The sequence below is a fragment of the Sphaerodactylus townsendi genome, linkage group LG10 (assembly GCF_021028975.2).
Source record: "Sphaerodactylus townsendi isolate TG3544 linkage group LG10, MPM_Stown_v2.3, whole genome shotgun sequence".
Lineage (NCBI taxonomy): Eukaryota > Metazoa > Chordata > Lepidosauria > Squamata > Sphaerodactylidae > Sphaerodactylus > Sphaerodactylus townsendi.
This window is the reverse complement of record NC_059434.1, coordinates 83,229,925-83,244,995: the sequence shown is the minus strand read 5'-3', so window position 1 is coordinate 83,244,995 and position 15,071 is coordinate 83,229,925.

The window sequence follows — 15,071 nt, the reverse complement described above, 5'->3', positions numbered from 1 at the left end:
AGGCTGCCACGCACGCCAGTGCACCTCCTGCTAGACTGCTTCAAGTTCTGCGCGCTACTGCTGAGGAGCGGAGGAGGGGAGCGTAACTAAGGCAAAAATCACATGGCAAAAATCACCAATTAGTAACCCCCTCTCGGCACACACAAATAATTAGTAACCTACTCCCGGGAACCTATGAGAACCTGCTGGATCCCACCTCTGCACACACCCCACTCCCTTGGCGCTACACCTCACCAGATAAGCCTCCACAACTCAGGTGGAGGAGTGGGGAATCAAACCCGGTTCTCCAGATTAGAATCCACCTGCTCTTAACCAGCACACCACACTGCAGGGTCACCATAAATCAGCAGTGACTTGCGGTCACTTTCTGTCATTACCACTCACCACAGGGGAAGATCACTAATGATGGACCAACTGCTGGTCTTCTCGTCGAAGCACTCTTGATCAGCTCAAAGAAACACCAAGGTACCCTGGAATGCTCTCCGGTCTGTTGACTTCCCCAGTAGCCCGAAAGTCTCTGCCATAGCCCACGAACATTATGCATTGATTGCTCATTTAAACCGAGGAAATTAACTGCCTGAAGCAGAGTTTATATGAAAAATTATAATGGTGTTTGTTTGCAATCGGTTGGCATTTAGCATGTAGGCCAATATGGCTTTAACATTAAAACCGATAAGAAAGCGCTCCTGTTCGGCACTGATAGGAATCGGCAGATACATTTCTTGCCCGCCGCCTAATCAGGATTTGGCAGCTGGGCAGAAATGCGTGTGCAGTGGGACAGAAATACGTGCAAGAGAGCAGAAAGATTCTTTGCTTAATTCCCAAGGAGGCACGGGACTTGCTGGGGCCACCGTTGCTGTGGCAACCAACCCTGACAAGCTATCAGACAGGTTAATTTTTTTGGAAATCAACCACTTCAGAAAGGTGTTAAATAAACACTTGGATAATGTCTCAAAATTATATCAGATTTGTGCTTCTGTGTTCAGTGTGGTATAGTGGTTAAGAGCAGGTGCAATGTAATCTGGAGAACTGGGTTTGATTCCCTGCTCTGTCACTTGAGGTGTGGAGGCTTATCTGGTGAACCAGATTAACTTGTGCAAGGAGATTGTAAACCCCTTTGAGTCGCCTTACAGGAGACAAAGGGGGGATATAAATCCAAACTCTTCTTCTTCTTTTTCCTTTACATGAGTGGTGGACTGTTATCTAGTCAACCAGATGTGTTTCCGCACTCCTACATTCCTGCTGAGTGACCTTGGGCTAGTCTTCAGAGCTCTCTCAGCCCCACCTATCTCACAGGGTGTTTGTTGTGGGAGGGGGAAGAGAAAGGAGATTGTAAGCCCCTTTGAGTCTCCTTATATGAGAGAAAGGGGGGATATAAATCCAAACTCTTCTTCTTCTTCCAAAGAAAATGCCCAGCTGACACAGAGCCAACTGTGGTGATGAAGAGTGGTGGACTCCAAATCTGGAAACCCAGGTTTGATTCCCCACTCCTCCACACGAACGGCAGACTCATGAATTGGGTTTGTCTTTCCCTTCTTTTCCAAACGAAGCCTGCTGGGTGACCTTGGACTAGTCCCAGTTCTCTCAGAACTCTCTCAGCCCCACCAACCTCGCAAGGCATCTGTTGTGGAGAGAGGAAAGGAAGGCGTTTGTAGGCTGCTTTGAGACTCTTTATGGTTGAGAAAAGCAGGGTATAAATCCAGACTCTTCTCTTCTCTCTTCTTTGAGCTAGTGTTCTGTTGGGAGAATGGCCTACTGTGTGTAGACTGGTAGAGTTTGGGAAGGAGAGGTCCTTCAGTGTTCCGCAATGCTATAGAGCCCACCCTCCAAAGCAGCTGTTTTCTCCAGAGATGTGATCTCTGTCGTCCAGAGATCAGTTGTAATCAGGGCCGGAGCAAGGGGGAACTGCGCTCGGCGCATGCCTGCGTCCTGCACCCCTGCCATGCCCTCACCCGCCCCCAGAACACCCCAGAACACACCCACAACACCACCACAACAGCACGTGCCCAGTGCATTGCGTACCTCCCTCCCTTGGCGCTGCGCATCTGGTTGTAATCCCAGGAGATCTCCATGACCCACTCAGAGGCAGGCAGCCATGACTGATGCATCAGATGTGCGGTCATTGCATCATGAATGTAATACCTATGAGTGAACTCCATTGTGGATAGAAAAGTGGAGAGACAGGTTCTCTATTTTACTCTATCTGGCTAGATGGTGGGAGATGCAGCCTGCGTCCCTCGGCTCACACGGTGCAAGATGGAAAGTGTGTGTAAGAAGAGAGAGAGTGAGAGGAGGAAGTCCCTAGGAGTAGCAATCTACACATCAAAGGGTGTGATAGGGAAAGGTGTCAGTGCCTTGACCAGAGGCAGAGCAAGGGGAAACTCTGCTCAGGGAGCGCGTGCACCCTGCTCCCCTGCCAAAGTAGCGGGGAGCGTGTGTAACCTCTATCTGTGGGTTCTGTGGGGCAGAACTTGGAATGAGTTTGCAACAACAAATTTAAAAAACCCAAAATGGCTTACTTTCTTAACATATAACATATAACATCAACATTTAACATCACACTTCAAGGTCCTGTTCAGGTTGCATTTTCAAGTCCTTCTATTTACACTCTACTGATACTGCCAAGTCCAATTCTCCTTTGCAAGTGGGTTGGCTCCTGAAGACTCCAAGGGCTTGATGAACAGGATTCAACATGATGAAGGTTTCCAGGAGAACTCTCACCCATTACAACCACACACAAAAATCCCTGAAACAATAAACTCCAACATTTACAACATAGCAAAAATAAACAACTACCTTCCCAATAGTTCCCAACAACATTGCAATTACCTTAACAAAGTGTTAAGGGCTTATACAAATCAAGGTCCAAGTCTGGTAGCCTTGTCTCCTCCAAACTACACGAGGTCTGCAGCCTCCTCCTGCTTTGGGTCTCCACCCCTTTCTGGGTCAACCTATTCTGAGCATGGGGGTTACACGTGCACCCTGCCATGCCCCGGAATGCCCCTGCCACACCCCCACCACACCCCCTCCGTGGCCTAGCCATACCTCTGCCACGGCTCCACCTGGGGCGTCGCACCCCCCCTGTCCCGTTGGTGCTACACCACTGGTCTTGACGCTCTCTAGCTATCTGACCCACTGGTAAGTACCCCTCTGTCTCTGAGGCAGGAAACAGTGTACAGTCCTTCACTTTCAACATTGACGAGGCTCAGTTTGGACATCATTCTCAAGCCCTGGGAGATTTTCAACAGCCAGCTCATGATTCGGTGATGATGTTCAAATTGAGCCCCAGAGTTGGAATCCATCAAATGCTTTTCAAATCACTTCCACAACCGACAGTACTCAGAAATGAGCACAGTGTTTTAGCCGCGGCAGCGCTTCGACATTTTCCTTCCCATTTTGAGGCCCATTATCCTTTCAGGTTCCCCATTTGCAAGCAGGGGTTTTTTTTTTGGTATCATCTCCTTAAAACACGTTGTTTAAAAAATTGGCAAATGTATGTTTCATTCTTGCCAGGATAATGGCTTGAAAACCATCCCCCTTTTCTTTTAAAAAAGCATGTTGTGAGGCTTAAAAAAAAATCCTCTGTGTGTTAAAATACCAATTTTAACTTCTCTCCGATATTCAGCAGAATTGCTTCAGGCAACAGTTTAAAGAGGACTGCTCTGTGGATATTCCCTGGGTTCTTTCTAAATATACCAGCTCTCAGAAACCTGAAGTAGTCCCTGGATCAAAACCTGCCTCTATAAACTGCTCCAAAGAGGAAGCTGTGCTTGGTTCTTGCAAAAAAACCCAACCATCTTCAAACCACAAAACAGTCCTGTATAAACTAAAAAATTCCGGTCTGCCACGGGAATGGAAGAACTCCTTCCTCGAGTCTAGCAAGTCTTGCCCACTGGCACTGCAGCAACAGATAGGAGAAAGAAACTTTTTTAAAATGTCACCACTGTTGATGTCATGCCTCTCTAGGAATCTCCAGAAACTCTATGGTAAAATAAATCTCCCCTCCCCCCCCACTGCGCCAGTCGTCTCCGGTTTTTTGCACCCTATGGGTGGGGCCCGGCATTATAGCTGATCTCCAAACTACAGCGATCAGTCTCTCTGGAGAAAATGGCTGCTTGAAAGGGTGGGTGCTAGGCGTCATGTCCCCACTGAACGCCTTTACTCCCCAAGTCCTGCTTTCCTGAGGATCCCATCCCAAAGCTTTAGGAATTTTTCAAGCAAGGAGGTTAAGAGCTCGTGTATCTAATTTGGAGGAACCGGGTTTGATTCCCAGCTCTGACGCCTGAGCTGTGGAGGCTTATCTGGGGAATTCAGATTAGCCTGTGCACTCCCACACACGCCAGCTGGGTGACCTTGGGCGAGTCAGTTCTTCGGAGCTCTCTCAGCCCCACCCACCTCATAGGGTGTTTGTTGTGAGGGGGGAAGGGCAAGGAGATTGTAAGCCCCCTTGAGTTTCCTGCAGGAGAGAAAGGGGGGATATAAATCCAAAAAAAAATTGCCCCTCCCCCACACACATCTAGGCTGGCCTGGGCCGCTGGGCTCGATTATTAGCATTAAACCTAAGACCTAGTTTTGGGGAAGCAGTATAGGTAACCCTGTTAAGCGCTGTTAAACCCCACTGATTTTCATGCAAAGAACTAAAGCACGATCCTTTACCTGGGAGTAAGCTCAGTTGCTGGCAATGGGGCTTGCTTCTGATTAAACCCTCCTAGGGTCGTGATTCACCCGTTCGAAGAGTTGCATGGTTGCTTCAAAGCAAAGCCACCGACTACCACCAAGCTTACTCTTGAGTAACGCGTGCCTCGGAGTCAACTGCTTTTTCTAAACTAAAACCTCAGTATTCAGGTTAAATTGCCGTGGAAAGCTGACAAATTCCCATCTCTGGAAGAATGGGGGAAAAAACATTGTAGTGCAGTGATGGCGACCAGAGGTGGCACTCAGTGCCCTCTCTGTGGGCACGCACAAACAGAGTTCATCATGTGGGAGCAGCAGTGGCGTAGGAGGTTAAGAGTTCGTGTATCTAATTTGGAGGAACCGGGTTTGATTCCCAGCTCTGCCGCCTGAGCTGTGGAGGCTTATCTGGGGAATTCAGATTAGCCTGTGCACTCCCACACATGCCACCTGGGTGACCTTGGGCTAGTCACAGCTTCTCGGAGCTCTCTCAGCCCCACCTACCTCACAGGGTGTTTGTTGTGAGGGGGGAAGGGCAAGGAGATTGTAAGCCCCTTTGAGTCTCCTGCAGGAGAGAAAGGGGGATATAAATCCAAACTCCTCCTCCTCCTCCTCCTCCTCCTCCTCCTCCTCCTCCTCCTCCTCCTCCTCCTCCTCCTCTTCTTCTTCTTCTTCTTCTTCTTCTTCTTCTTCTTCTTCTTCTTCTTCTTCTTCTAGAGCTAGGTATGGCCTGGTGAACTTCCATCTCTAAGTGGGGCTGGCTTACCATGTTGGCGACTGATCAGGTGCTTGAGGCACCAGACTTTAAGGAATGGGTTTACGGGGTGGGGGAGGAGAGAAGCATGGCTTGCCCCCATTATTGTGTCCTATATCTGCCATGCTAGTATGTGTCTCAGAAAGAAGGCAAACTCCTGGCTTTTTCCACACAAGTCCCTGAAAACATTTTGCAAGCGTTCTTTTAAAAAAATAACCCCGTTTGTCCACATTCACACCCTCAAAAATGTTTCCTGCGTGCCATTTTGTGGCCATTCTGTTTCTATTTGAAAGTTCTGCGGATTTGGAGCTATGAAGCTTCAAAGCTTCGTGCTGAAATTCTGTAGGGGTTGTGTTTTCATAGCCACGAAGGCATAACACACACACATACACACACACACACACACACACACACAAACGATTGTTTTAAAAAACCTGATGAAAATACAGCATGAGACAGCCTGTTCAAGCTAGAAAATGGCGCCAACAAGGAAGTCCAAAGACTGCAGAGAGAGGTAGGAAACATTTTAAAGACCTCTGCCCAGCAAGTGAAGGAAGTGAAAATATTTCAAAAAAAATTGCACAAAGGCCCCTTCCGCACACACAAAACAATGAGTTTTCAAACCACTTTCACAACTGTTTGCAAGTGGATTTTGCCATTCCGCACAGCTTCAAAGAGCACTGAAAGCAGTTTGAAAGTGCATTATTCTGCATGTGCGGAATGAGCCAAAAAGAATCTCTTGGGAACATCATTTTGAGGCAGGGAATAAAATGTTTGAGGCTAAAAACCATGTGGGACTCCTCCCTTGACTTCGATTTGCAAAGAAACGATAAGACGAAGGTCTTTTTCTCAACTCCGCATTTTTCTTTCGCAACATTTTTGATGAGATGAAAAAGCATCTTATCTCTGCTGACTCAAATTTCATAGTTTTGAGAACTGCAAAACCAAGCATCTGCGATAATATCTTCTAGACAGAAAAATAGCTCAAAATAATGTTACAGAAACCTCAGGAAGAGCATGAGCTTGTGAATGGATTAATGGAACTCGTTCACCAAAAATGTAAACATTGCATGAACATACATCCTCATGCTGCATGATTAAAAGCTAATCCTTATTCCGTGATGGATTATAATGTATCTTATATTTTAAAAACCTATCTTTAGATAGATTTCGATTTTTTTTTTAAAAAAATCATTTTTATCCATTCTGTTTCAGACCCACATCAGCTAGGTCGTCATCTGTTGCGCTTGGTATTTGGATGCTGCATTTTAATGGGGTTTGGTTTTAATGAGTATAGAGCCATAATTATTATTAATTAATTTTGATATTTACTGATTTTATCTGTGCTCTATCTGTGTATCCTGTTTAACTTGTTGTTCACCGCCCTGAGCCCTCCGGGGGAGAACGGTATACAAGTATAATAAATAAATAAACGAACAAACGAACAAACGAACAAACGAATGAATGAACGACCGAACGAACGAACGAACGAACGAACAAACAAACAAACAAACAAACAAACAAACAAACAAACAAACAAACCTGCTTGGGGTAGCAAATCATCCTGGGCACCAGATATCTTACCACAAGAGGCAAAATAAAAATAAAAATGAAATTGGAAGTCTGTCGTATCATGGAAAGCACAAAACTGACTGTCGTGTTGTTAGGTCTCAGACCTTGAATCAATAAACAAACTCTGTAATATTGATCAGCAGCATTTATTGGAAGGCAACGAAGCACCCAGTTTAGAAAAGCCAGTTCTGACGAACTGGGCTTTTGCTACCCTCTTTATTCAGAAACCCGCTCCCGTTTTCTCAAAGAATGTACGAAAGAGTCACTGCTGAGCGAAGGCATTACAAGGTCAGTGACAGATAAAGAGATAAAGCCATCTGGCCTCCTGCCCCCACAGAACAACAGAAACATCCCATTTCCCATAGCCAAAGGTGTCAGGGATAAGCCTAGTTATCTACCAAGCGTGTGAAGCCATAAAGGAGAGGTCAAGGAAAGAATGCATCTTAATCAACTAGATACAGTCATTGCCAATATATTTTGCACCAACTGCACTGAGCTAGAAATGCCCCTCAATCACCTAGGTGCAATCCCTGACCGGTGTCTTATTATCACTTTCAGTAAAAGAAAAAAACTGTATTTGCATAGATTGCTCTAGGAAACTCTAGAATCATAGAATTTCTGCCTTTTCCTAGAACTACCCTATGTTCTTTTTTACCAGAATTGAGATTACACCATATGACACACTGTGAGGATTTTTTTTCTTATAATTTTTCTCCCATCATCTATTGTAGCACTGTGAGGCAATGGGAGTAGCGTGAAGGGAATCCCCCAACCTCACTGGGGGAAATGGGACCCACCAGGTCCATACAACTGAGACTAAAGCTAGGAGCAGCAGTGGCCTAGTGGTTAAGAGCAGGTGTACTCTAATCTGGAGGAACCAGGTTTGATTCCCCGCTCTGCCGCCTGAGCTGTGGAGGCTTATCTGGGAAATTCAGATTAGCCTGTACATTCCCACACATGCCAGCTGGGTGACCTTGGGCTAGTCACAGCTTCTCGGAGCTCTCTCAGCCCCACCCACCTCAGAGGGTGATTGTTGTGGGGGGGAAGGGAAAGGAGTTTGTAACACCCTTTGAGTCTCCTACAGGAGAGAAGGGGGGATATAAATCCAACTCTTCTTCTTCTTCTTCTTCTCCTCCTCCTCCTCCTCCTCCTCCTCCTCTTCCTCTTCCTCCTCCTCCTCCTCCTCCTCCTCCTTCTTCTTCTTCTTCATTTCAGGACCAGGAAACCAAGCTTTTTTTTCTTTACAGAGCTGTGGACCAGGTGCCACAAAGGGTAGCAGATACTTTAAGTAATCCTGAGCTCCAGATATTTCGCCACAAGAGGCAAAAGGGTACCCTGAAGTTGAAATCTACAGGGAGAAATGACTAATGGCATACTGTCAGCTTTTTGCTTAATTCTAATCCTCTTGACTGAAATGCCATCGAGGAACGCAATCTTTTAACATACTGATGCAGACAGGAGAAACAGGAAACCACTGAAGGTAGCTCGGCTGTCTGACTCTTCACAGGAAGGGTGGGTTGCCAAATTCAAGACCACGGCAGCGTGGGCAGAATACGTGCCAGGAACACCAATCACATCTGCAAGGCATAACACTCAGCTCTACCAGGGGGTGGTTAACTATCTGTTAGAAGCAGATAATGTCATCCCACGATGACAGGCATGGAGTTGTTGGGCTGTAAAGAACATAAGAACATAAGAACAAGCCAGGTGGATCAGACCAGAGTTCATCTAGTCCAGCTCTCTGCTACTCGCAGTGGCCCACCAGGTGCCTTTGGGAGCTCACATGCAGGATGTGAAAGCAATGGCCTTCTGCGACTGTTGCTCCCGAGCACCTGGACTGTTAAGGCATTTGCAATCTCAGATCAAAGAGGATCAAGATTGGTAGCCATAAATCGACTTCTCCTCCATAAATCTGTCCAAGTCCCTTTTAAAGTTATCCAAGTTAGTGGCCATCACCACCTCCTGTGGCAGCATATTCCAAACACCAATCACACGTTGCGTGAAGAAGTGTTTCCTTTTATTAGTTCTAATTCTTCTCCCCAGCATTTTCAATGGTTCTGGTATTGTGAGAAAGAGAGAAAAATTTCTCCCTGTCAACATTTTCTACCCCATGCATAATTTTATAGACTTCAATCATATCCCACCCCCCCCAGACGCCTCCTCTCCAAACTAAAGAGCCCCAATCGCTGCAGCCTCTCCTCATAGGGAAGGTGCTCCAGTCCCTCAATCATCCTCGTTGCCCTTCTCTGCACTTTTTCTATCTATCTCTTCAATATCCTTTTTGAGATGTGGCGACCAGAACTGAACACAGGACTCCAAGTGCGGTCGCACCACGGCTTTATATAAGGGCATGACAATCTTTGCATTTTGTTCATTGCTGGCATGTGATGAAAAATAATTTAGCCACAGGAAGAGGCGTGTCAGTGATCAGTCAACATGGCGCCCCCTTCTTCTACAGACAACGTGTCCCGAGCAGAGCCCATTGACAGGGTGTTTCCTTACTGGCGGGATGAGTTCCAGTAGATTCCCAGCTTGAAACCTTTATCCACATCTTGGTGGGGGGGTTTCAATGGGAGATGATGATAAAGAAGAAGTGTTTGGATTTATGCCTTGCTTTTCTCCACCATAAGGAGTCTCGATGAGGCTTACAAATTCCTCCCCTTCCCCACAACAGACACAGTGCTGCAGGTGAGGTCTGGCTGAAGCAGTGTACAATGGCACCAATAATTTGCATGATCATTTTACACTGTTGTTAATACAGCCTAAAATCGCCTTAGGCTTTTTTACTGCTGCGTCACACTCCTGGCTCAAACACCAGGTGAGGTGAGTGGGGCTGACAGAGCTCAGAAGAACTGTGATTAGCCCAAGGTCACCCAGTTGGCGTGTGTTGGAGTGCACAAGGTAATCTGGTTCACCAGATAAGCCTCCACAGCTCAAGTGGCACAGCAGGGAATCAAACCCAGTTCTCCAGATTAGAGTGCACCTGACTTACCCACTACACCATGCTGGCTTGATCCCCACCAGTTACCAGCGGCACCTAGCAACTAGAAATACAATATGGATTTGAACTGGCTGATTAACAGGTTTACCCGGTAAAAAGAAGACAGCTAATGGATTTACAAGAAGGACCTTTTGGGCTGACAGCCTTAATCAGCACACCCCTGCCAAAACCTTTTGTCTAACCTGGAGTGAATTATAGAGCTCATTGGCAGGAACACAGACAGCTAATATTAAGGAACTCACTTTGACCAACTTTCTAATTCTCTCGAGCGCATCACCCGTGACACTGAGAGACAGAGAGAAGGGAAATGTGCTCAGAGCGAAATAATTGCTGGATGACTAATCCCCTTCCTCGAAATGAGAAAGCAATTGCCGAGGCCCTACTGGTGTGCTTTGCTCAGTGGGTTTCCTCAACAGGTGGCATTAAACCAGCCAGCCTACCAATAATATCCACAAAATGAATTTCCTCCAGACTGGCACTTAAATTAAATGTTACCAAAGGCTTGACATGATTAACAAAAACCTTGGGAGAGGAAGGGGGGGGGAATCTAATTCTGTCATCAGAGTCAACAACGCTCATGCGCACGAAAACCAGGGCAACTGATTCCGAATCGGGCAGTTTCATCGGTGATTTATTATTTTCCTGTGCAATGTTTACTAGGATAGCTCAGGGCCAAGCTGTGCGGAAGCAGAGATGCTGAGACGTTTAATGCAAAAAAAACCTTAAAACAAACACCTCTGGCCGAAATGATCTGGATCACATTCCTCATTGACATATCAAATCACATTTGTGTTGATGTTCCGTGGATGACCCAAATATCAGACCAAGCAATCTTTATTTAGCAATCTGGTCAGAACTAGTCTTACAAAGGCCGTTTCTGCATGGCCCAAATATCCTGGGTTGAGCAAGAAAAATATCCCTGAGCGGCCAAGAAATTTGCACGGTTCCTGGTCCTGAAGTGGGTTTGCCCCGCTATATTTTCCTCATCCTGGAATGTTCAAAAATGGTCAAATTGGCGATTCTTTTCCAAAATCCTGGAGTGAGCCCACTACCGTGCAAACACCATGGGAACAGAAACAGTTGATCTTTTCCCCACCAAGCCACCTGATCTCCCCACCCTGCCACTGGCCCCCCTGATCTCCCAACCTGACGTTCATTCAAGCTGCCACTCAAAAACAAAAGCCTATCAAAACACAGGACACTGGGCATGCTCAGATACTCTTGCAATGTAAATACAGAAGTCCTGGGCTCGTGCGAAGGGAATTGAAGTATTTCTTCTCTGTCTTCACTGGGTTCCTTCACAAAACAGGCAGTTATGCGAAGGGAGAAACCAGGATAAAACAGACCCGGATTGTAAGAAACCGTTTGTAACCAGGTATGATTGTGCCGTGTGGAAACGACCAAATATATTTCCTTTCCTGCATAGAAGTCACTGCCACCAAAATATTAGCCACAGCCAAAGTAATACCTGAACCAATATCGACTAGCAAGAAAGACATGGAAAGGAAGGCAATATCAGAAACTAGCAATGGCTGAACCCAAAGAGCTCTAGTGGGGTGACCAACATACAATTAAAAAATCCCACATAACATTTCCATTCTCCCATATAAGTCTTTTGTTTTCTGAGCAGGAGGAGAGGCTGTTGTTGGGTCTCGATCCTTGGATCAATAAATGGACTCTGGATCTGCTGATCAGTTGCGTTTTTTGGAAACCAATGAAGAGCCTCGCTTACAGGAAGTCAGTTCTCCCAGACCCGGCTCCAACACCACCCCCTTTATCCAAAAACAACCCCCCTCCCATTTTCCCAAAGAATGTGAGAATGATGACTAATTCCCTTCCTCAAAAGGGGATTACCATCAGATCCTCTGGGTGGCCTTGTTCCTGTCACAGTTCTCTGTGAATTCTCTCAACCCCACCTTCAAAGTTCATAGTTCTGGTGAGCAAGATAATTTTGTTGGTAGTATTCCATTTAATTTATTCATTTTCCCCCAGGGACGTAGCCTTACAGCATTAGCCAAAACAGATCCTGAGAGCTCGGTCATCTTGGATTACTACGTGTTGAAGTAGATGCCGTCAAGTCAGTTTCCCTGCTGTTGCCACAGCTAGTAGATCCATTAGCGGTGCTTCCTTGTGGTACACATTTTGTGTACCACACAGCTACACACAGGCAAAAAGTGCTCTCGGGTATCTTGGTAGCGAATTGGGGCACCTATGCCACATACAGTTTAAAAAAAGATAATAATTTTTAAAGCACACATGTATAAAGCCAACAGTTAAAGTTAAAGAGGATCCTCTGAAGATGCCAGCCAAAGATACAGGTGAAACGTCAGGAGAAAATGCTACTAGAACACGGCCATACAGCCCCAGAAACCACACAAAACCCCAGTGATTCCAACCGTGAAAGCCTTCGACAATACAGGGCATTTCCCCACTCACCCTGATCCCCCCTATGCCGCTCGCTGCTCTCAGCGCGGGGCATCCCAGGCGTGCGCCCGGGCATCCCCGCAACCCTGCGCTCTGCGCGGGGTCATCAAAAGGCGCCCTTTGCAAGAGCGCCAGGGATGCCACACGCTGAGGGGATGCGACAGCGGCAGCGTCGGGGCAGCTGCGCTGTCGTCGCCCCTCTCGTGGGGAGTGCCGGGGGACCCCACGCTACTCTCCTCAAGTAGCGCGGGGCTTAAGGTAAGTGGGGAAAGGCCCACAGTGTGAGAAAGAATTACATCGTAGCCTAGGTGCCCCAAGGTCAGCAACAGATAGAGATAAAGCCACCTGGACTCTCAACCCCACAGAACTACAGGAACATCCCATTTTCCCATGGAGGTAAATCATATCAGGGACAAACCTAGTTATCTACCAAGCCTGTGAAACCATTAAAGAAAAATCAAGGGAAGAATATTCTATTAACACAGTGGTAACATTTAGCAGGCAACGTACATATATCTAATAGCAGTTGCATTGACAGGAGTGCATCTCAATCGCCTAGATACAATCACTGTCTATTTTATAGCCCCCCAGTCCGGAGTTAGGAATGCACCTTAGTTAACCAGGTGCCCTCCCTGACAGCTGTGGCTCAGCAGGAGAGCATCTGATTGGCATGCGGAAGGTCCCAAGTTCAATTCCCAGCATTTCCAGCTAAAAGGATGAGACAGTCGGCGATGGGAAAGAACTCTGCCTGAGACCCTGGTCAGGAGCTGCCAGTCAGAGTGGACAATTCTGACCTTAAGGAACGAAGGGTACAGGGCAGCTTCTTGTGTGTTCACGTGAGGCCAGTGATGCTGTGGTCTTACCCAAGATCAAAGATGATGATGATGATGATGATGATGATGATGATGATTAATTACATCTGGGAGCGACCAGCCTCCTTTGGGGAGGCTGGTCGCTGATGCCCCCCCCTTCTTTTACAACATCAGTGGACCCTGCCGTCCCCTTCCCTTTCTCTTCAGGGGATTTGATAGTAGGTGCCATCTGTCATGTGGTTTTTAGTATATTGCGTTTTAATGGGATGGGGTTTTATTTTCTATAGAGCCAGAAAGTTAATTTAATGGTTTTTAGTCTTGATCTTATGTGCTCTATTTATGTTTTACTGTTCACCGCCCTGAGCCCTCCGGGGGAGGGCAGTATATAAATATAACAAATGAATGAATGAATGAATGAATGAATGAATGAATGAATGAATGAATGAATGAATGAATGAATGAACTGCTCACCCCCAGAGGGCTCTGATCTGGCTGGCAGGAAGAGCAAGGAATAGGTGAGGCGTAGTCAGTCTGGCGAGCAAGACCCAGCTGTGTATTTTGAAAGTCCCAGGTGGAGGGAAATGAAACGGGGCAGTCTCATTTTGGGTGTGGGATCTGTGCGAAGTTCCCCTGCCCCACACCCATTTCTTTTGCCCTGTGCGGTATCCACCACAGTCACACTAATGCAATCCAGAATAGAGTTACCCCCAGCCTGAGCCCACCGAAGTCAATGGTCTTAGACTGCAGTAACTGTTCTGGATGACACTGGGGGCAGGGAAGACGGTGCAGCGCTGAGCCGTCACCCGAAAGCCTTCCCTTCCCTCCGAACTTCTGGCGCGTCACCCAGGCCAAGGGACACGCCCTCCTGCCCTGCACGACAGCTCTGGAGTCGCAGGACGGGGGGGGCGTGTCCCCAGTCCTGGGCGACGCGCTGGAAGGTTGGAGGGAAGGTAAGGCGTTTGGGAAAGGGGGGGAATGGCGCCTTCCAGCTGCTGCCGTTCACACAACAGCGGTTGGAAGCTGCTGTTTCTGAAAAACCTCGCCCAGGGAGCGAGGTTCAGAAACAGCGGCTTCGCACCACTCGGGGTTGCGAGGCGGTGGCAGCCGTGCAAACCCCTCCCCAGGGACGCTGTTTTTAGCGTCCCTGGGTCGCTTTATTCCACCAGTGCGGAAACAGCCTTAGTGTGACACTGTTCAGAGCAGAATTGGCTATACAAGCAGTGTCATTATACTATAGTAAGAAGAGAGAACAAGAGAGAGCAGAGCTCATAAACCTGGAAAAGATGCACAGGGGGAAAAAAAATCTTGCCTGAAGACAGATAAGGAAGATGAAATGATAAAGACGCAGTCAAGCTGTTACACTAATTTAGCAAGGGGAAGAGTGAAAGAAGCAAGAGACTGGCTTTTATTAGGATGGGTTGTTCTGCCTGCACAATTTGCCCAGAGCACTGCTGACCTTTAAAATTACACCTACGTACACCCAAATGCTGTTCCGTGTTGCTATTCTGCAGGCTCTGTTTATCAAGCGGCTCTCTTTCTGTTTACCGTAGGCTTTGCAGAAGCAATTATGCGGGAGATGAACAACGGCAGATGAAATTGGCATGGAGTGGCTGAAAGGACCAGCAAGCTGGAAGAGGCGGTGAGTTTGAAGGTCTCGTCCCCGCTGTTGCAACCTGGACAATTGTTTCAATTTGGCACTTCCTTGGTTCAAAAAATCAAACTCAAGATACTTTGTTGTTTGTGACATTTTCAGTTGTCTTCCCCTGAACTTTCGTCCAAAAATGTACATGTTTTTTCATTTTTTAAAATACTTTTTATTAATTTCCTTCTTTAAAAA